The 22,390-nt window shown below is 41.3% G+C and overlaps 1 protein-coding gene across 3 annotated transcripts in view; it reads left to right on the forward strand.

The window, feature by feature from the left end:
• The first annotated feature begins 14,902 nt into the window (after positions 1-14,902).
• The window catches only part of LOC113406842 (tumor necrosis factor receptor superfamily member 19-like), a 108,265-nt gene continuing 100,777 nt past the window's right edge, over positions 14,903-22,390 (forward strand). For 2 of the 3 annotated variants that reach the window (XM_029911994.1, XM_029911996.1), the window contains exons 1-2: positions 14,903-14,965; positions 15,278-15,370. The gene's annotated coding sequence lies outside the window, so the exon portion shown is untranslated. Of the gene's footprint in view, positions 14,966-15,277; positions 15,371-21,113; positions 21,173-22,390 lie in introns of those variants that run through there. The other variant, XM_029911995.1, reaches the window with a different exon arrangement.

Raw genomic sequence — 22,390 nt, forward strand, 5'->3', positions numbered from 1 at the left:
TGAAGAACCCAGTGGCTTTTCACACCTATAGAAAATATGGTCCACTTTGAATGGTATCTGCATATCACATAGCAGATGCGTCTACCTTCTCCATTAATGGGGACTGAGACACTATCTTATTTGTGACCATGGAAACGGACTTCACCCTACGAAACACCTCATCAGTCAGTGTCCCAAACAATCATATCCTGGTGGTATCTCTACCATCCACTTCACATCTCCTAAAACAAACTAAGTGGATTGCCAACCTAGACTTGGACATCTAACATTAAGTCATATAAAAGAAGAAGAACCCTTTAAAAATTGTACTGTCGGAGAATAACAGTCATTGGGTTGGCAATACAGAGATAGGAGTATGGAATGCAGAAATAGCCACCAAGTGAACTCTCAGGGAACTCATGGAGAACCCTTTTCCCTTTAAGTGAAGTAAATATTGCACAATAAGGTGTGGGGAAGACTGCATAGGAGGAGTACCCTACTCCTGGGACCACACGGAGAAATGCTTCAATTTCATCATGGAACTGTAACTGGTAGATGGTTTTCTACTGTTTAAGAGAATGTTCTGAACCTGTAGGGCACAGTCAGTCTCCTGAGCTATTAACCGCTGACCATCCAAACTGTCAGAGGCTGGGAGGATTGGGATGTAGCACCGGGCCGGGGTTCTGTGAAATTATATCTGTGACTTGAGGCAAAGTTATGAGATCCCAGATGGAGAGACTAAAGAGGTCTGAGAACCAATCCTGCCAAGGCCAGGCTAGAGCTAACGGGATTAGAGTGGCATAATCCTGTCTGAGTTTGCATAACACCCTCGGAGGAAAGGCATACAAGTGCTTGTCCTTTCACAACAGAAGGAAAGCATCTGAAATAGATCTGACCTACCTGGAACAGAACAGATGACACTTCCTATTCAATCACATATTAATCAGATAGATCTCTGGAATTCCCCAAGCCTGAAAAATAGAGTTGGCTATGTCCATTTTGAGGGCCCACTTGTGATTCCTAATGAATGTTCTGCTGAGATAATCTACCAGAAATTTCTGATCATGCAGGAGGTGTGAGGCTTTGAGTATGACAGCATTTTTGATTAAAATAACCCAGAAATCCATTGCCTCTTGACAAACGTGATCTGACTTGGCACCTCCTTGCCTAGTCAAGAACATAGCAGCAACGTTGTCTGAGAGGACTTGCATGGTACAACCTCTGATATGCTGAAGGGAAACCCAACATGCCAGATGAATTGCTCAAACTTCTTGAACATTTATGTGGAGAGAGAGTCCTTGATCTGATTAAGGTCCTTGGTTGCTTAGGTCCCGAGTGAGCACCCCATTGTACGGATGAGGCATCTGTGACCAGTCATAGAGAGTAGAGTCAAGGAAAAAGGGAACCCTTTGCATTCACAGGTAGGGTCCATCCACCAATGTAGGGATTACAACACACTTGCAGATACATGAGTCAACATGTCCAGTGCATGATGAGATGGATGGTAGACAGAGTTCAACCACCCCTGCATGACTCTCAGGTGAAATCTGGCATGTTGAGTCATATATGTGCAAGCTGCCTTGTGTCCTAGAAGTCTCAGGCAATTTCTTACTGTTGTACAAGGCTGGATCTTGAGGCCTATGCACAGGTCCAATATTGCCCCAAATTTGGCCTGGGATAAGTATGCCCTTGCCAAACTGGAGTCAAGAACTGCTCCTATAAACTCGATTCTCTGCATAGGCAAAAGCACTGACATGTCCTGTTGCCAAAGGGAGGGACAGGAGAAATTAGATCCTGACAAACTGGTACGCTGGCCTCAATTAAGGAGTCAAATAGACTCTTTCAAGGTTGCAAGTTTCCTAGATGAAGGTGAACAGAAGCAAGAAGTGGCAGTCTCCTTCTTTGGAGTTTATGATGTCTCTTCATTTACTCAGAATACCTTGGTGCATAAGAAGGATGCCTTTGCTTAGTATGAGGACACAACTGCTTCCTCTTAAGACCTGAGGTGTAAATGCCCAGAGTCATAAGTGTTGCCCTAGAGTCTTTTAGTGAATGCAGCACTTCATCCGTCTTCCCAGAAAACAAATTAGGACCATCAAATGAACACTTCTCAATCATCTGCTGGATCCCAGATGCTTGCAGCCAAGAGGAACGATGCATCATGATTATAAATGCCATCACGCTAATCTGCAGAGTTTTCACCAAGACTGCCTGAAATGAGGTTCTAGTACCAGACAGCTTTCATTAAGCATGCCCTGATACTCTTATTTGGCCTTATCAAGTAATTTGTCCCACGAATTTAGCCATATTATCCCCAACAGAAAAATCATATCTGACTAAGAGAGGCTGGTGGTTTGCAATTCTGATTTGTAATCCTGAGATCAAATAAACCCTTCTACCAAAAAAATTTGAGTTTTTTATATTCTTTATTTTTAGAGGTGGATTTGGAATGTCTTGCCTTGAGTTTTCATTGATTATAGTCACTACCAAAAATCCTAGGGTGGGGTGTGAACAGAAGTGTTCTTGGTGCCTCCTCTCTGTTCTCTTAGCTATGGGTGGAAGAAATGCAAGAGTTTGCCACACAATTTTTGTGGGCTCAGGGATAATTTCATTAATTGGTAGAGCCACTCTACAAGCTCCTGAAGCGTGGAAGGTATTCACTAATTTATATGGATTGTCCTTCACGATTTTCACCTGGATACCCAGGGAACTAGCTACTCTTTTTAAAAGTTCCTGGTAGGTATTATAATTGTTCAGATTTGGGAAAGATGATGACTCCAACACTGTTGCCTCATCAGAAGAGGACGATAATGTGGTCAGTGGTGGCTGTACAGGTTGATCATGTACAAGTGCTTGCACTGAATCTGTATGAGATGAGTCTGGTCTTGTCTATGCCACCTCTACTACCTGCCTGGTACCAAGATTGGTACGGGGATCGACACCGGGTATTTCTTGTTGTCTTAAAGAAGATAGATGGGTGAGGCATTGGAGAAGCTTGCAAAAAGCTGGAAACATGTCCCCTGGGGTCCAACATGGCCAATGATAAGATATTGGGTCCCATTTATAAGCGCCCTATGGCATTTTATCCCTAGACCTGCTTTTGTGAGAGTGTTAGTGCCAAGATCTGGATCTCTGTGAGAAGGTTGAAGGCAAATTTGGAGACCTCCTGTAATATGATATGTAAGATCAGTCCTCCATTCTTATTGTTACTTATTAGCTGTTACAACCCTGTCTACATTCTCCATGGTGGATCCAAAAACAAAAAAGGGCAAGTGCGTGCTCCAGCAGCGCTGCTATGAGGAGGTTTCACCGTATAGGCTGCACCAGCTGGCACAACCATGAGTGGGAATATGAAGAGGACACTTGAAGAACCAAAAGTCCTCAGTCCAAGGATTGTCCAGTAGAAGAGAATAAGGGTAAACCAATCTCACTGAGAACCTTCATGTTGTCCTCCTGCAGGTACTGCTGGCCCCCAGTCAATAGCAGGATGTGTCTGTCCAGCTCTCTGGTTGCTTACAGGCCTTCCAATCTCCAGGCTGCCTCCTACCCAGCCTTCCTTCCACAGCCAGCTCCCAGGCTGCTGGCTGTGACCTGCTACTCCTGCTCCTGTACAGGTTTTGGCTCTCTCCTGAGGCAGTACCTCTGACCTAAGGTTGTACTTCTGTTTCCTGTAACCTAGATGTTATGTAGTTCTCTACTTGCTGGATGTTTACCTGAAGGTTCACACAGTGCTGCGCAATAAGCCAGCAGGCTCAGCGTGGTGTATTATTATTACACACATTTATAAGGCCAGAAAATCACTTGAATACAGCTAAATCTCACATATTTTAGAGAACTACCCATGTTTCCATTCTCACTAATGTCTAGCCCATTTTTAAATTACTTACATAACACTGCAGTACATGGGATTGGACAATAAGTGACATGTACTAAATAAGTAACGCTCCCTATTCCAAGTAGCTTACCATCTAAAAGCAAAACAAATATAACACAAGACAAACACCGAGTTATATTACAGCATTAGGTCATGAATGTTTCGCAGAAAAGGTGGGTTTTTAAGAAGGGTTTTTTTAAGGAAGGTCAGCAAGAAGTTGGCATATAGTAGGTGGGAGATAGCAATTGTGGCTCAACCACCTCTCTTAGTAGTCTATTCCACTGTTCAATTGCTTTCATGGTAAGGAACATTTTCCTAATACCTAGGTTTCACGGTGAGGAACATTTTCCTAATATCTAGGTTAAATATTTTCTGCCCTTGCTTCTGGTCATCGTTTCTTGTCCTACCATATTCTAGAACTGTTAATAATTACCTTTCTTTGTTTATATTGTTACATTGAAGGTATTAATAGATCATATTCATTGACTCACCTTCTGTCATAAATATAAAGGGAAGGGTAAAAATATTTAGGTATGCAGTAACATAAAATCCCTCCTGGCCAGAGGTACAGAATCACTTACCTGTAAGGGGTTAATCAGTTCAATTAACCTAGTTGGTACCTGACCAGAAGGACCAATGGGGAAAGAAGATACTTTCAAATCGGGGGGGGGGGGGGAGGGAGGTTTTGTTTGTGCTCTCTTTCTTTGTTCCCTCTGGATAGAGAGAGAGAGACCAAGCAGGTAAACCATCTCTTGAAAAGATACCTTGAAACGATACAGCTAAAATTACAGAAATTGTAAGTAAAGGCAAGGAAATGTGTTAGATTATCTTTTGTTTTAGCTTGTGAATTTTCCCTGTGCTAAGAGAGAGGTTTATTCCTGTTTTTGTAACTTTGAAGTTGAGCCTAAAGGGGAATCCTCTGTGTTTTAAATCTTTTTATCACCCTGTAAAATTACCTTCCATCCTGATTTTACAGAGGTGCTTCTTTTACTTTTTTCTTTATAATAAAGTTCTTCTTTTAAGAACCTGATTCATTTTAGTGTCCTAAAAATAAAGGGTCTGGTCTGTACTTTTATTAAAGGCAATTGGTTGGTATATTATTCTCAAGCCTCCCCAGGAAAGCGGGTGAAGGGGCTTGGGGGGATATTTTGGGGAAATAGGAACTGTAAGTGGTCCTTTTCCTGAATCTTTGTCTAAATCACTTGGTGGTGGCAGCAATACCGTCCAAGGACAAGGAAAGGATTTGTGCCTTGGGGAAGTTTTTAACCTAAGCTGGTAGAAATAAGCTTAGGGGGTCTTTCATGCGGGTTCCCACATCTGTACCCCAGAGTTCAAAGTGGGGAGGGAACCTGACACCTTCATTTAACTTTCTCATCGCACCTCATGTGTTTATCCTTATATCATTTTGTTGCTGTTCTATTTTGTTTGTTTTATGCAAGAGAAGATGATAGAATTTTAAGGTGGGGTAAAGTAAAAGAAGGGAAATAAAACAGGGAAAACTAATTAAAGATTTACAAATTGTGGACTAGGAAGTACTGAAGAACAGCTGCTTTAACAAATTGGCACTGAGTGTCTACTGAGTCTGATGCTTTTAAAACAATATGTAACAAGATCTATTGTTTCTCTGTCCTCTTATTATTTTAGGGAGACAAGGCACGAGAGGTAATGTGTTTTATTGCACCAAATTCTGTTGTTGGAAGAGACAATCTCGAAAGCTTGTCTCTTTCAACAAGAGAAGCTGATCCAATAAAAGATATTAACTCACCCACCTTGTCTCCAATATTCGGGAACAACACAGCTACACCAACACTGCAAACAATTCTTATTCTTTTGGCATTTTTATGTTTGCAGGTAATATGCAAGCTATCTTGTAAACTGAAGAACATTAGCTTTTACTACACCATACTGGGAAATTATAGCTCATTATATCATATTAAAGATAAATGATTACAAATAATCAAATCCATCAACTCCCTCAGGATAAAATGTGGTGAATAAATGAGGTATTGAAACCAGGGCTCTAGAGAACTGGTTTAAAGACTTTTCCTAGTTATCCTTTCCTTAAGGTATCATCTCTATTCAGATTTCTGTTTAACTATTTGTTAAATAGAATTAATAGTTAGCATTAAAAATGGTGGCAGTCTGTAAAGAATTAGTCTTTTTTCCCTAAGTGTTCCTGTCTTCCTTCCTTTATCCCAGGGGTAGGCAACCTACACCACACGTGCCGAAGGCAGCACGCGAGCTGATTTTCAGTGGCACTCACACTGCCCGGGTCCTGGCCACCAGTCCGGGGGGCTCTGCATTTTAATTTAATTTTAAATGAAGCTTCTTAAACATTTTAAAAACCTTTTTTACTTTACATACAACAATAGTTTAGCTATATATTATAGACTTATAGAAAGAGACCTTCTAAAAACGTTAAAATGTATTACTGGCACGCGAAACCTTAAATTAGAGTGAATAAATGAAGACTCGGCACACCACTTCTGAAAGGTTGCCGACCCCTGCTTATCCTCACAGAAGAATTCTATTTTTTACCAGAAGTGAGGAAAAACTCATCCAAAAATGACATCAGTGCTGCTCCATGAGTCAGCTGCATTATCTTCTCCTGGTGAAAAAAATGGTTGTTTGTGTTTAAACTGAAGCTCCATAAACAACACGTGGGTCAGGCCCTAATTCAACAATCTGTTCCTATTCAGCAAAGCATCTAAGCATGTGCTTAAGTCCCATTGACTTCCATGTGCTTGAACTTCAGCACATGCTTAGGTGCTTTGCTGAACAGCGATGGATTTAAGCAGAAAATCATAGGGTAAGAAGGGACTGCAAAGGTCATCTAGTCCAGGAGTTCTCAAACTGTGGGTCGGGACCCACTTTGGGGCCCTGACCCCCATTTTAATGGGGTCGTCAGGCTGGTGTTGGACTTGCTGGGGCCCAGGGCCGAAGACCTAGTCCCACCACCCAGGGCAAAAGCCAAACCCCCAGGGCTTCAGCCCTGGGCAGGGGAGTTAAGGTTATGTTCTGCCCCCGCCCTGGGGTCACGTAGTAATTGTTGTTGTCAGAAGGCGGTCACGGTTCAATTAAGTTTGAGAACCGCTGATCTAGTCTAACCCCCTTATAATGCTTTACCAAACAGGATCTCAAGTTGTTTTCTACATCTTAATAATAATAATAATAAATGGAGATATACCTATCTCATACAACTGGAAGGGACCCTGAAAGGTCATTGAGTCCAGCCCCCTGCCTTCACTAGCAGGACCAAGTACTGATTTTGCCCCAGATCCCTTGGTGGCCCCCTCAAGGATTGAACTCACAATGCTGGGTTTAGCAGGTCAATGTTCAAACCACTGAGCTATTCCTCCCCCCAAACCTCCTTTAGCTTGGTATCATTATAAATAATAAAGTCCACATTTTCAAAGGTGACCTGTAATTTTTGAATGCCTCGATTTTTGAGTGACCAACTTTAGACTCCTACGGCCTAATCTGCAGAAGTGCTGAGCATCTGCAACTCTTACTGACTTCAAAGGGAGCTGCCGGTACTTAGCACAGCAATTTCTGAAATTGTGACTGGTTGCTTGCACTGTGTGTACTTGGAGTACACAATTTAAAATACAGGGCACAATATTTTATGTCATTTGCTACGACGAAGTCAGAAGACCCAAAATAATGCCAACTTAAGTAATGATAGGCCTGAACCTTATCTGGTATGCATTGATATAACTCTGTTTCATAATATCAACTGAGGATCTGGATCATTGTATTTACAGCTTTAGGTCTTGCTTCAGCAAGGCATGTGCCTATTAATTTTAAGCATGTAGATAATCCATTGATTTCAATAGGATTACTCGCATACTTGAAGTTGGGCATAGGATTAACTACACCTTCCTGAATTGGGGTCTTAGATTGCATAGCAGGTTTCATACAAATTATATCCCAAAATACCTTCCATCTAGAAATGGAATGCTAAAAAATAATGGCAGAGAGAGAAATATTTTACCAAAGATTTGAAAAAAAAATGGAGAGCTGATAAGGTAGAGCAATAAAAGAAGGCTGCTCTCCACAGCAGAGGCTACAGGGGAGAAGATTCTCATAACAACACTGATGAAAACTGAGTGAGAAAGAGAGCCAGTGCTTGATAAGACTGATAGAAAGGAGAACACATATAGGAGGGGAAGGGAGTAGATACAAGATCTGTGAGGCAGACTGTGGCAGGTTTAAAAAAATTGGGGCAATTTTGAACTGGAAAGTGAAAATAACAGTAAACTAATACTTGTTTGAAGATGGTCATGCTTCTCAGGGTGTGTTTAAGGTCCCCCAAAAGTTAACCATAACTAGATAACAAACATTGCTTTGTCTACACTAGTTGATCTTCCAATTGTTTTGCTACAGTAAATTGCCTAAATTAAATACTTATAAATACATGTTTTGATAAAAACTAGGCAGATAGCCAGCTGTGATCACTAACCAGCTAATTGTACAAATCCTATTAAAGTTTGTCAATTGATAGCCCCAACTCCACCTAGCCTGTTCGCTTGTCTCACTCACACACTGTTACATCATCTTTTTGACTGTACGCTCTTTGAAATACAGACTGACATTTATTATTTGTTTATATAATGCCCAGTACAATATGGCATAGCCTGTTTGAGGCTTTTAGGTGCTACCAGAATATAAATATTAAATAATAACAATAAAATGTTCCTGAGATAAAGGCACTCTAATGTAGAGATATATTTATTTAAGTTAGACGGAGAAAAATAATCCTCTAAAAGCATCCTCCAAGAACACAAATTTCAAAAACTTGAGTCTATCCAGTCCTCCTGTTCTACCTACATTAATAACATTGTTGATCTAGCTCCAATAGCCTTGGGGAAGTCAGTTCATCAACACAACAGTACCAGTACCTCTGAAAAGAATGTTACATTATTAAAGTGTGCATGCTGGTGCAAAGAGCTTCAGAAACCCCAGCAGGTAGAAAGTTGCAATAGATTCTCTCAGTAAAGGAGCGTTAAACCCTTAATAAATGGGGGAAACATCTTAGTTTCTTACTTAATTAAGCAATAAGGCACAACCATGAGTGCATTCCTTTGCCATTGGTGCATACTTTGGATAGCTTGTGAGAGCACAGCCAAAGGCGGTGTTGCCCTCAGTCACCTGAGAAGTGCATCAATGCTCCAGGAATGTTTATTAATATTAAAGTAAGCTTAAAAACAGAGCGGTGAAAACATATTTTGGTAAATGCATAGTTTTTCTTCATGATAGTTTTCACTTACATAGTACCTTTCATCTATGATCTCAATATACTATTACAAACATTAATTATTCTCACAGTACCCAATGAGAGATTTTTTTTTTTAACAAATGGAGAAACCCACAGTGAGCCAGATCTTCAGATGGTGTAACTTGTCATTGCTCCATTGATTTCAATTCAATTATGACAATTTATACAAGTTGAGGATCTGGCCCAGTGAGGTGAAATGACTTGCTCCTGGTCACACAAAGCAAGAGCCAGAGCCAGACATAAAATCACAATTCCTGATTCCCAGTCCTATGCTCTAACCCCTAATTCACACATAGATATCCCATAGATCAGAAAAAAAATACTAACAAAATAAAAATCAGAACTTTTATATGTTGAGACATTTGAAATTGGTGTTTTTATTTTATCGATCAATAAACATCTATATAGAACCATCATTATATCTAGGGCTAGATAACTAATCTTTATGGCCCTGATCCAGCGATACACATTCTTCACTTTAAGCGCGAGTACTGTCCTGGGGCTTGATTCTGCTCTTACTAAAGTGAAAGGCAAAACTCCTATTGATTTCAATGGTGCAGGACCAGACCCCTAGCGAATAGTCCAATTGGCTTTAATAGGACTACTCGTGCTTAAAGTTAAGCACATGCTTAAGATCTTTACTGGATCAAGGCCTATAATGGTTTGAGCAAATAAATGGGAGTCAAGAAACCTACAATCTGTTCCTGGTTCTGCCACTGGCTTGCTGTGTGAAAGTCACTTACCCTCTGTACATATCGGGTTCTCCTTGCGCACAATAGGGATAGTAATGTTTACTGACTTTTGAAAAGTATTTTGAGATATTTAGATGAAAAGAATATATAAATGCAAAATATTCTTATTATTAGTTAATAATAGCCGCTGATCCAGTTATGAGGAATCAGCAGAATATGGAGAGGGCAGGTTTCTCAGACTGCTGGACTCCACATAGAAAAAATGCTCTGTACGTGCAAAGTACAATTAGTAGTAGTAGTAATTTAAGATTACAAACCTTAATCTTCCTGTCTTTTTAAAGCTTATGAAATAGAGAACAAAGAACAAGCCTTTTAATCTTTACTTTTATTTAAATCCAAGAGAACTAAAGGTGTTACCTTTTGCAAACAATCATTGCTTCTAAAAGAAAGCCCTTTGAAGTGAACAGTGAGGGTTCTTTCCACTCTCTATACCTCATCCTCCCACTTCATTTCAGTGCTGGCAGTTCCAGTTTTGCTATGGAGACATGGAATGGAATTGTCATCAGCTGATGTTCCTGAAAGAAGAAATGTGTGTATGTAGGGAGAAGGATATAAATGAAGGTTAAAATAAGAGTGAGCAATTCTGGTAATTGTATTTAAAGAAGAGCAGAAAGTGGAAATTAGACAAAGGTGCAATGACTTCCAGTTTGCTTACAGTTTTTCCAGTAATGTATTCTTTGGGAGTTGATTCATAGCTGTGACATCATACCTTGCAAATTTACAAATATTTTCCTTAGTATCTCGATTACTATACACATCACCAAAGAGCCCAACCAGCATGTTAAAATATTGTTTTGGACCATCTACATCCAAACAACAGAACTTCATGTTTCTATAACACCTTTCATAGGAGGATCTCAAAGCACTTTGTAAATGTTAATTACTGTTGCAATGAGCCTGACCACTGAGTATGCAATGGGTTATTTCCACTTCAACATTCAGCCAGTAGAGGGCTCCTAAATACTCAAGTACAGAAAAGGAAGAACAGACTGAAGTCAGAGGGGACAGGTGCAGGAGAGATTTGGGGCTGTGTGAAAGCAGGAAACAGCAGCCTGGTAGCTGGCTGGGGAGAGAAGGCCAGGTAGCTTGTAGGCTGAGAATGGCAAGAGCTGTACAGACTTACTCCTTAACACCATAACAGGAGGACAAGAAGTGCAGCCTGCATGCAGGACGGGGGGGAAGGTCCTGACAAGGCTCTTACCTTATTACCCTGGTACTAGACTTCTCTAGGAACTGTGTTAGGAACTGCTGAGTTATCTTTTGTTCTAAGCATTAAAACAATTGTGTCTAAGTTATATGCACCTTTTATTTTTGGCAGCCCCGGTAAAGGAATCATTTGCTCAAAGTGTTTATCAGAACCCACCAAATACTATGCTTGGTGTGCCTACAAACACTTGCCTCTGAGCATGTGGTACAATTGCCAAAATCTAGGAAACTGGTACACTGGGACAACCTGCAGCAGCGCTGGATACAATACAAACAACAACCCTATAAGATATTATATCTATTTTACAGAGGGTTACAGTGAAGCAGAGGGCTGAATTCATCCGTAGGCCAAAGTTGTCCTTGACTAGGGGACGGTGAACTTCAGTTTGTCACTTTTATATCTCCACTGTATTGAAGCTTGCTAGGGACCAGTTCAACCCCCAGCACAGATCCAGGCAGTATTTTGAACTGCATGCAGGTCACACCCTGAATGTCTGTGTGCTAGACAATCCCAGTTCAGCAGCTCTGACCCCAGCAGCCTGTCTACACCCCCATTCTGGCTTCCACCAGCCTTGGTTACAACCAGCAAGGTGATCCCAACACACTCCCAGTCCTGAATTTCCCCAAAACCAGGTGATCTGCAGTGTCCAGACTTTTCCTGGACAGTTCAGAGAAAATGTCACAAAAAACATGACAGCTTATTAACTTGGTTTATGGTTAAAATTATATAAATTTATTAACAAAATATACATCGGATTAAGTGAGTTCAAGTATAAGTAAAACCAAACAAAATACAGTAACTCCTCACTTAAAGTCGTCCTGGTTAAAGTTGTTACATTGCTGATCAATTAGAGAACATGCTTGTTTAAAGTTGCGCAGTGCTCCCTTATAAAATTGTTTGGCAGGCGCCTCTTTGTCCACCGCTTGCAGAAACAGCTGCCCATTGCAGCTAGCTGGTGGGGGCTTGGAACCAGGGTGGACCAGCAGCCCCCCTAATCAGCTCCCTGCTCCCCTAAGTTCCCTGTGCGGCAGCTGCCCAGCAGGCTATCAATGGCCAGGCAGTTCAGCTGTCCCTCCCATCACTGCCCTGTGCTGCTCCTGCCCTCTGCCTTGGAACTGCTCCCAGGAGCCTCCTCCTTGCTGTGCAGGGGAGCAGGGAGGGAAAGAAGGCTGCTAATGTCAGGGTGTCCCCCTGCCCCCCGCTCCTTTAACCCATCTCCATAGTGCAAGGCGGGGGACACGACAGGGCTCAGGACGGCGGGAGCTTGCTGGCAGCAGCTGCTGTCTCAACTTGCTGATCTACATAAAAGAGCAGTGTACTTAAAAGTTGGGTCAGCGTACTTAAAGGGGCAATGCGCGTCTCTCTCACACACAGGGTGTGTGTCTCTGTTTCTCTCTGTCATGCTGTCTCTCCTCTCTCCATTCGTGCTCGCTTGTAGTGTGTGAGACTACATTAACAACGTGTTAACCCTTGAGGGCTCAACTGAGTGCTAGATCATTTAGCAGTAAGGCATTCCCTTTGGAAATATTTCACTCTCTTCCACCCTCTGACTCTACCACCTCAACCAAGCTTCACAATCATCATTGCTGTGTACAGTATTAAATTGTTTAAAACTTATACTGTATGTGTGTGTGTGTGTGTGTATATATTAGTCTTATCTGGCAAAAAAAATTCCCCTAGAATCTAACCGCCCCCCCCCCCCCCCCCCCCATTTACATTAATTCTAATGGGGAAATTGGATTCACTTAACATCATTTGCTTAAAGTAGCACTTTTCAGGAACATAACTACAATGTTAAGCAAGGAATTACTGTATGCTTCTAAAAGTCTAAAACTTAATCTAGCCAGATACAGGCTTTGTTCAAGATGGTTTCTCACCAGTCATTCTTCTTCCCAGTCATGACTGACTTTCCCCTAGTCAGAATCTTCCAGAGAAGTACAAGATGCTGGTTTCCCTTGTCATCTTAGGTGAAAGATCTTGGCCTAACCAGGTTTCTCATCTATACTCAGCTCCAGAGACTTCAAATGCCCCTCCCCCTTGATTCAAGGACCAATCTTTCTCAGCTTGCAAGACTCTTGTTTCTCTCCATGATTGCATCTTCCAAAGTTCAATGACTTTGCTTCAAGAGGCAGGATGACTTCATGCTGTTCTTCCATCCTTGTAAGCTTCCATTGTTTTCAATTGCTCCATGCTTAATTTACATAGGAGACAGGTAAATAGCTATGACATTCCCTCCTGTCCGGGCAAACTATATAGCCTAATATCAAGAAGTATCCATAATTCTTCATATAGTATTAATACATACATTTCATAATGATGTTAATCAACAGAAGCTCGGAATGGGAAACAGGGGATGGATCACTTGATGATTACCTGGTCTGTTCATTCCCTCTGGGGCACCTGGCATTGGCCACTGTCAGAAAACAGGACACTGGGCTAGATGGATCTTTGGTCTGACCCAGTATGGCCGTTCTTATGCCAGCATATCATTAGTTTTCAGAAAAGACCTTACTCATGATACACTTCTACAATACAGTAATATTGTATATAATCAGTTGATTCAATTACTTATCACTTGAGGTTCAGTCACCCGTTACCCCTCCCCCCAATATCTTTACAGACTAGTAAACCTCTGAAATGGATTATTTTAAAAATAAAAGCCAGACCGAGATTCTCTCTCCTGCTGGATGTATACCCTATGCTGTCTTCTCCCCCACTTGTTAGTGTGAGGTTTGCCTCTACCCTTTGTTAGCTTGATGGGTCTGTTTACTGCTTATATGTAAATTGAGGAAAACAAACATCCTTTGTTTAGAAAAGACCTGTTTAACAACTCCCTGACATACCTGGTTTACACACACTTTAGGTGTAATTCCAGCGTGTACTTAATACCACATCGTGTACATACATCACGAGAATATTCATGATCAGTGAGTTACTAGTTTTCAAATGATACCTCACAAGGTATGTTTTGCATAAAGATTATTACAATAGTGTGTAGGGTGTGAATACAGGGGTGCTTAGTGTCACACTGACCTAAACCCTGGTGCAGACACCACTAGGTCAAGAGAAGACTTCTTCCGTTGACCTAGCTACCACCTCATGGGAGAGGTGGATTTACTACATCGATGGAAGAACCTCTTCTATTGCTGTAATAAGTGTCTACATTACACAGTTGAATCAGGCCCTGAGTGGTTAAATGACTTGCACAATACCACACAATAACTGGCAGTGAAGAAAAGAACCCAGGAATCAGTGCTGGTACCATCTCTACCAACCAAAGAAGTTAAATGGTAATTCACAATAGGATGGAAGTTCTTCTCAACTTGGAGTTTCAGCTGTTAAAAAGTTGTTAAAAAATTTTAAGACATCTTTTCCATGAAGCTTTTCTGTCACCAGTAATGTGTGTAAGTGGTCTTTTGTTGTTGTTCTGGTAATTGCTTAGCAGCTGTAAATAAATCACTGTGTATTTGACAGCCAGGCCTTTGTGGAAAATTGTGGGTTTTTTCAAGGGTAATGCTATTAAATACCCTCATTTGAAAATTATCAGGAATCTTATCACACAAAAAAACTTCTAGGATTCCATTTCTCTTCTTGGGAGGAAACTTACAGATAAACTTTGAAATGAGCCTTGTGCGTCTCACAATGCGCCAACCTGGTTAGAAATCATGCAAACTTTTGTTGCTCTTTAGCTGTATTCCCCCACAGGCTGTATTATAGCTCTCTAACCAGTCCCACAGCATTGAATGATGTCATGGGATCTGCAGTTCAGTGAGATGAAAGGGATAAAGCGGAACCCGCTGGCACTGGGGAAAGCTTCCAACACACAATTCACAACATAGCTTGGGAACTGAATCCAGCCACTCAACTCTAAGCATGTAAGTAAGAATCATGTACATTCTGCTATTACAAAAAAAGGGAGAGGGAAAGGAGAACTAAAGTGATCCATTTTTAAACAAAAGAATTTGAGGATTGGAAGGCAGAATTTAAGAGTACAACTACCTGCTGAAAAGAGCTCTTTTCCCTCTCCAAAGCACTGCCTTTGATGTATGGCAACTGATCACTGATCAGATTACAAGCATTTGGTCTCGGTGCTCCTCTGCCTTTGATCTGCATGGTTAATTTTATTTTCCTGGATTTGGAGTTTCGTCTGGGCTTGTGCTGACATACTTTTTTTTTTTTTTTTAAAGGAGGCAAGTTAAAAGCAGTTAATACAGAAGCTCTGGCAGTGTGGATTAATTTGCAGAAAGGCTGGCTATTGGAAAAACTTCAGCATATAGCAGGTACTGCATTTAGTATTTCATTGCAATCTTTTATTGCAGGATTTTTCAAAACTGACAAAGCTAGTTTATATTAGAATGAAAAACTTTGCAAATCTTGATTGAAATGTACACAGTTTAAAAGATACAGACCTATGTAGGAATGCAGTAAGTAGTTCATGCAGCATTTTTATGTGGAAAATCTATTATGCAAAGTTTTATTGAGGACAAGCTACCTAACAGATACAAAATCAGAGATCTAAACAAGATTAAATTAATTTCAACTAATATTCTTGGTGTATACCATTTTATGCTGTAGGGTTTATAGTCTGTGTCTTTAGCTTTGTCAATTTATATTTATTTAATACAAAGGTTGTGGGACTTAGAAGTGCATTACAGATTTTTTTTTAATTAATGTAAGAACAGATTAATTATGTCTCTTGCAAACCATGTATACTTTATTCTCCCACCTCCTCCCAGGCCATTTGCTAGGTCTATATATAATTCATTCTCCTAGCAATACTTTTAATTGTAATAACTGTGGACTCAGGATATATTTTGAAACAGAAGATATGTTTTAACTATAAATAATATGTTGATTTGTAAATGTAATGACACCTTTAAGTGCAAAGTTATTCATTTTAGCATTTAAAACTAGTAAAACTATATAGATTCCCTCATATACTTATTGATACAAATAACACCTCAGTCTGATATTAGCTTCCTTTAAGTCATTTTTAATAAAATATTAAAAAATCCTTAATCACATCCAGAGTGAAATCCTGGCCCTAATGAAATCAATGGGAGTTTTGCCACTGAGGTCAATGTAGCCAGGATTTCATCCCTAATGTTTTATATTCAGGTCTCCAAATTCATGTTTAAATTTAGTCAGTTACTGTGTGTTTTTAAAAAACCACCACCAATTCCTATAATATGTTTGAGAATATCCACTCATGGTATTTAAGAATTATATAACATGTACTAGCATATTTAAGGGACAGAATTTTAGATGAGGTCAAGTCAAGTTTTCACATGCTCAGCACTCACAGTTGGAACCAGATTTTTAACAGGAGCTGAGCTCTCATTTATGAATCTAATGAAGGGCCAGATTTTCAAAGGAGTTCAGCATTCAAGTGCTGAGCAGTTTTGAAAATCTGGCCCTAAATATCTATTTGAATACCTTAAACTTTAAATTATCCACCTTGAGTATAGCATTTTACTACAAAACTGCAGATGACAAACAGAGCCGACACAAATAATGAAATATTGAATATTCATTAAAAAGGGTGCTAAAAAATGACAGTAACAGTTTATCAACCTATTAAACATCAAACAGAAATCTTTATACTTTACTAGAAATGTATATGCCGCTACAATAACATGTAAAAATATCTTCCCCATCCTGCATAAACTTAGGTAAGAAAAGATAAAATTATCAGCACATTTTAAAAATATGCAGGCAGGCTTCATTAATCTGTATCAGTTTGCAAACTTCATTTTATTCCAAATTAAAAAACAACCAGTTATTCTAGACTATGTATATAAAGCACATTTTAATTTTTTCAAATACCCAGAGATTCTAATAAGTCAGTCCTGGATCAACTAGGCCTGATTTCAACTAATTAACTTCCCACAGCACCAATTAGATTCACATTCCTTTTTAGAGAGACCATTACATTATAAGAAAGGCAATTAGCACTGTATGAATAATATGTGGTCAAGAAAAGGCATTTTTAAAAGGCATAGCTACAATAAAAATGCAGTATGTTATTTAGAAAAAACAATTATTGTCTCAATGGATTATTATTGGTGTGCTTAAAGATATGTTCCCTGTTTTATTCTGCTGAGCAGACATCTTTTCTTGATCATCATTTTCTCGACTTCTTATTATTTTATTGACTTGTACTACCTATTACTTTTGGAAGAAACTGTTTCTAAATCTGCTATTTGCTGCCAAGTAGTAAGAAAAATGTAGAAAAAAAACTACTGTATTTCACTGGTTTTGTTCACATCAGAAATCAAAATAGTTATTTCAGTGTATTATGAACCAAAACGTAAGTAAAAGGTCATCGTAAGGGCCTGATCCTGCAAACACTTTCATAAGTGAGTAACTTACTGAAGTCAACAGGACTGCTAATGTGAATAATACTTACTCAACATAAGTAACCATTGCAGTATTCCAGCCCTAACATTGCCAAGAGATGCCAGGGATTTTAAGTAATCTTGCCCAATTATTAAACACAGATCCTTTTCCAGTTTAAATGGCTTGAAATGTAATGCTTGCATACAGCAAAATGCGCACTAAAAAGTGAGAGCGCAGTGGGAGATATCAAAGTACAAGAAAAAAAACGTAGGCATTTTGTTAGTAAGCAATGCTATAATAATTTAGCCTTTCATGGATCTGGCTTTTAAAGATTGAATAATAATAATAATACTTGGCATTTTTAGGGCTTTACATTTACAAAGCACAGTATAAACATGGATTAATCCTCAGCTTTAATCTGCACAAACAAAAAGAGTTCACATTGCTTTTTTTAAGCAAATCTGGCTAGAAGAGGACTCATGTAAATATTACTTATTAGACAGGCTTCAGCAGTTCTTGGTTAACATTACTGATCCATTTCCACAGATTGTTTTAGATATCATAAACATTTTGAGATTTGTAATAGTTAAGAATATCAAAAGACACTGTAAGGCTATGCTGACATCAGTTTCCAACAGCTGTCATAACAAGGGTAGATCTATCTTAATCTTTGAGATATACAGATACCAATTTCCGATTTGCTGCACAATTCCTGCTTTCACAACAGATATGTCATGCAACTTTGCCCTGTCAAAAGGGTCAACCTAAATTACTTCCCAACTGTTTCTCTTGTGCCTTCCCTACAACACAAATCTGCTTTTACAATTTTTGCCAAGTCCTAAAAAGGAACTAGCATTTTTTTAAATAGAGATCAAACATCACCTCATTTAAAATAATGTTTCCAATTTTCAAAATTCACAATTTACATGGAATTGACTCATCCATTTTATGTTCATAGGAAAAATCAATGATATCTAAAATTATATTACTTTGAAATAAATATCTGAATCTCAGATGCTTAGGAGTAATTCTCAGTGACTCCACAGAGAGAAACAAATATTTACTGGATTTACAGGTGTCAACACAAAATAGATAACATACTTTTAACAGCTGTCTGTAAATAGCAGAAGGATGTAGAATTCTCACTGCTCTACAACAGCTGTCACTCACAACAGATGTACCATGGTTGTACTATATAGTATGTCACTCTTTATAAAAATTCCAGTGTCCTACAGTGTTCCCTTTGTCCAGGGTGCTAAAACAAAGTATTCCTCATTAGGCACTTTTTCCCATTAACAAATTGTAAAATTGTTCAAGTACATTTTGAAAATGTATAAACTACTTATTCTTGTTGGAACCATTTGCCTCTTATGACCCAACTGAATATGTTACATTCTCTTTTTATCATAGTCAGTTGCATGATTAGTGAAAGAGAACTCTATTTTTATGCCATTATAAAGCTCTAAAGTTTGAGTTCTATGGATGAAAACTGCTAAACAAAAGCTAAGGTTGGTGAGGTAATATCTTTTATTGGACCAACTTCTGTTGGTGAGAGAGACAAGCTTTCAAGCACAGAGCTCTTCTTCAGGTCTGGGAAAGAAACTCAAAAGCTTGCCTCTCTCACCAACAGAAGTTAGTACAATAAAAGATATTATTTCACTCACCTTGTCTCGCTAATATTCTGGGGCCGACACGGCTACAACTACACTGCATCCATAAATAAGAGGTAGGCATTATTACCATCTGTTTTGGAGGATTTGAAAAATTCCTTATTACTGAAAGATGGCAATTAGCTATCTAAAATTCCTATTACTCATTGAATTTTTGGATTCATAACTTCCAAGTCCATTTCCAATGAATTTGTTATTCACCCTCTGCTAAGTTTTAGTAATTTCATCAATTGGTTCATTAGAAACAAAGAACCTTGAAATCAAATATTGGCAGAGAAAGTCTTTGGGCTGGATTCTCATCTCAGCCTGTTTCACCTTAGGTCAGGGCTGGCCACCCTGAGTCGGAGAAGGAGCCAGAATTTACCAATGTACATTGCAAAAGAGCCACAGTAATATGTCAACAGTTCCCCCATCATCTCTCCCCCCCGTCCTCCCTCTTCCAGCACCACCCACCCACCAGCAGCCCCACCGACCAGCACCTCCCTCTCTTCCCCCCCCCACCTCCTGATCAGCTGTTTCATGGTGTGCAGGAGGCTCTGGGGAAAGGGGGAGGAGCGAGGGCATGGCAGGCTCAAGGGAGGTGATAGGAAGGGGTGGAATGGGGACAGGGCCTGTGGCAGAGCCAGGGGTTGAGCAGTGAGCACCCCCCGGCACATTGGAAAGTTGGCACCTGTAGCTCCAGCCTGGAGTCGGTGCCTATACAAGAAGCCACATATTAACTTCTGAAGAGCCGCATGTTGCTCCAGAGCCACAGGTTGGCCACCCCTGGATTAGGTGAAATGCCATTGACTTCAATAGTTATGGATTTACACTAGGGTAAGTGAAAGGAGAATCAGGCTCTTTCAGTTTACCTGTAAAAGGAATATTGTATGCCAGGGGCTGGATTCCATTTAGCAGTGTATTTTGATGTTCTTCCACTGCAGTGATAACTGATTAAATTCTGTAGGATTTTAAATTATTATTTCAGGATATAGAAAAATAAAAAGGAGGAAAAAAAATTAAAACATGGGAAGGAGGAAAAGGACGTGGCACTGTGTGGCGGAAGAACTATGAGGTGGAAACATCTTTTCCTGGCCCACTGCTCTCCTGAAGCAATCAGTATTTTTAGTGAGGGAGGGACACAGCGCCTGGGGGAGTTATACTAAGTTTGATCAATGCAGCTGCAGCCCCCAAGCCTCAATCAGTTGCTGCTAAATCAACAGGTACCAGCATGCGAGGCAGCACGTGGGAATCCTGGTTTTGAAGAGTTGGGTGAAAACACGCCAGTAAATCATCCAGCCTCATCACCGGATTCTCGGGAGCGAAGGACTGGGCTCCACCCCTAGGAATCTCAGAAAACTGGCCAAGCTCAGGAGCAGGGAATCCTCGGATCATTTTGCTACCGGAGTCCCTAGTGGTTTGATTAGCCGCGCCTCGCTCAATGCGCCGGAGGGTCCCTGGCCTGCCCTGGAGAGTGTCTCGTTCCGCTTCACCGGGCGCAGTCACTTTCCCCTGCCGACGGGCCGCACGGCCAGCCCGTGGGTCGCTAAACAGCAGCCCGGGCTTTTCGGGACTCCTGGGGCAGGCGGAGCCCGTCGGGACACTTGGCAGGCAGAGAGCGGCCAAGCCTGACTGGCTCCCAAGCCCGTCACCCGGCACTAGGGGGCCCCAGCACCAGCTCCCCCAGCATCGCCCAGTGCCCCGCCCCGCGCGCTGCCGCCCCCTGAGGCGCCGCGCCAAGAGCCCCCCCCGCCCGACGCTGTGGAGCGTTCGTGGCTGAAACGCGCGTGCGGGACGGGACCCGAGAAACCCGCCGGAGCCGGCCCAACCGCCGCCGCCCTGGCCTGGCCCTCGCAGCTTCTCCCTCCTACCTCGGCAGCGCCGGTACTCGCGCCGAGCGCCTGCTAATGTGACGTCACGTGGCGCCCGGGTGGCCGATTGGCTGCCCTGGGTCACCTGAGCGTACTCGAGTCCAGCCAGCGAGGGAGGGGAAGCGGCGGGCTGTTGCCTAGGCTACGAGAGAGCGGCGAGAGCGCTGGGCAGAGGCGGCCGAGGGAGGCGAGCTGACTCCGTGCGGGACCATCGCGGCGGCAGGTGTGTGAGAGCGACCCTAGCGGGCAGACACCCCCCACCTCCGGGGAGCGGAACGGTTGGGAACAGGAGGAGGAGGCGGCTGGGGCAGGTAGGAGCAGGGGCGGCGGGGGCTGCGTTGGGTGGGTGATGGGGGGCTGGGGGGAGGTGGGGCAGGAGGCCTGAGGCGGGACTGGGGCTGGGTGGGAGTAGTAGGTTGTAGCGGGGGGCAAAGGGCTGCGAGCGGAGGGTGTTCAGAGACTCTCCAGCTCCCCCGAGAGTGGCCTTGCCCGGAGTCAGTTGCTGCTACCGTAGGAGCGGTCCCAAGAGCCCCTGGCGTGTCCCGATGCCTTCACCCTCCCTGCTCCCCTCATCATGCTGCTGCCATGAACCTGCACCAACAGCAGCACTTGCATTTCAGGGGGAGGCAGTACTGGGAGTGATGGAAACAGCCTTCCTCATGAAACATGCTCTTTTTGTTTATTTCACTTAATTTGATCTGTTCCATAATGTATCCAGCTCTGCCCCCTCCTAGCTCGTATCCAAAAGCGCTTCAGAATGTATGTGAAAGATGCCAAGCAAAATAAAAACTCATGATAGATAATGTGTGGTAGCTATGAGCTCAGCCCTGCAGATCGTAACAGCTAAGAGCTACTTCTCCAAAGCAGACAAAAGGGTTTTGATCAGCCTGAGAGAGGTACTAAAAGCAAAATGTTCCTGAAAGGCGTGTCTTACTTTTCATGATGATGTTTTGTTTGTAAAACTTTAATACATTACTATTTACTTGAAATAATTTTTGGGCAAGCAATAGTAGGACAAAAACTGGCACAGTCTCTTTAGGCTGGGTGGGAGTTGGAAGTTAAAAATTCACAATTGTGCTCTTTTGAAAACCCTTTGGTTATTTAAAGAGACAGACATCATAAAAATTATCTAATCTGCCCTTGGAGATAAAGCTTTAGCTCAGTCAAAATGAATGAATAGTCCTGACAATTGATACTTGTTTAACATTTCTACATTTACTGTACAGTAAATCTTTGACATGGATGGTTTTATTGCATTAACAATAGGGTTCAGTTGTGTTAAATATGAGCAAAACAACACATTTATTCAGGTCTGTGAACAGGCTGGGTAATTACTTGGTAATCTTACTCAAGTAAAGTTTCACTTTTATCACATTTTAAGACAACTTCATATATAAACAGGAAGCTTTTCATTGTATAAACAAGGTTTATAGAAGTGGGA

The sequence above is a fragment of the Terrapene carolina genome, unplaced genomic scaffold, assembly GCF_002925995.2.
Source record: "Terrapene carolina triunguis isolate 2854851 unplaced genomic scaffold, T_m_triunguis-2.0 Scaffold141, whole genome shotgun sequence".
In the NCBI taxonomy this organism is placed as follows: domain Eukaryota; kingdom Metazoa; phylum Chordata; order Testudines; family Emydidae; genus Terrapene; species Terrapene triunguis.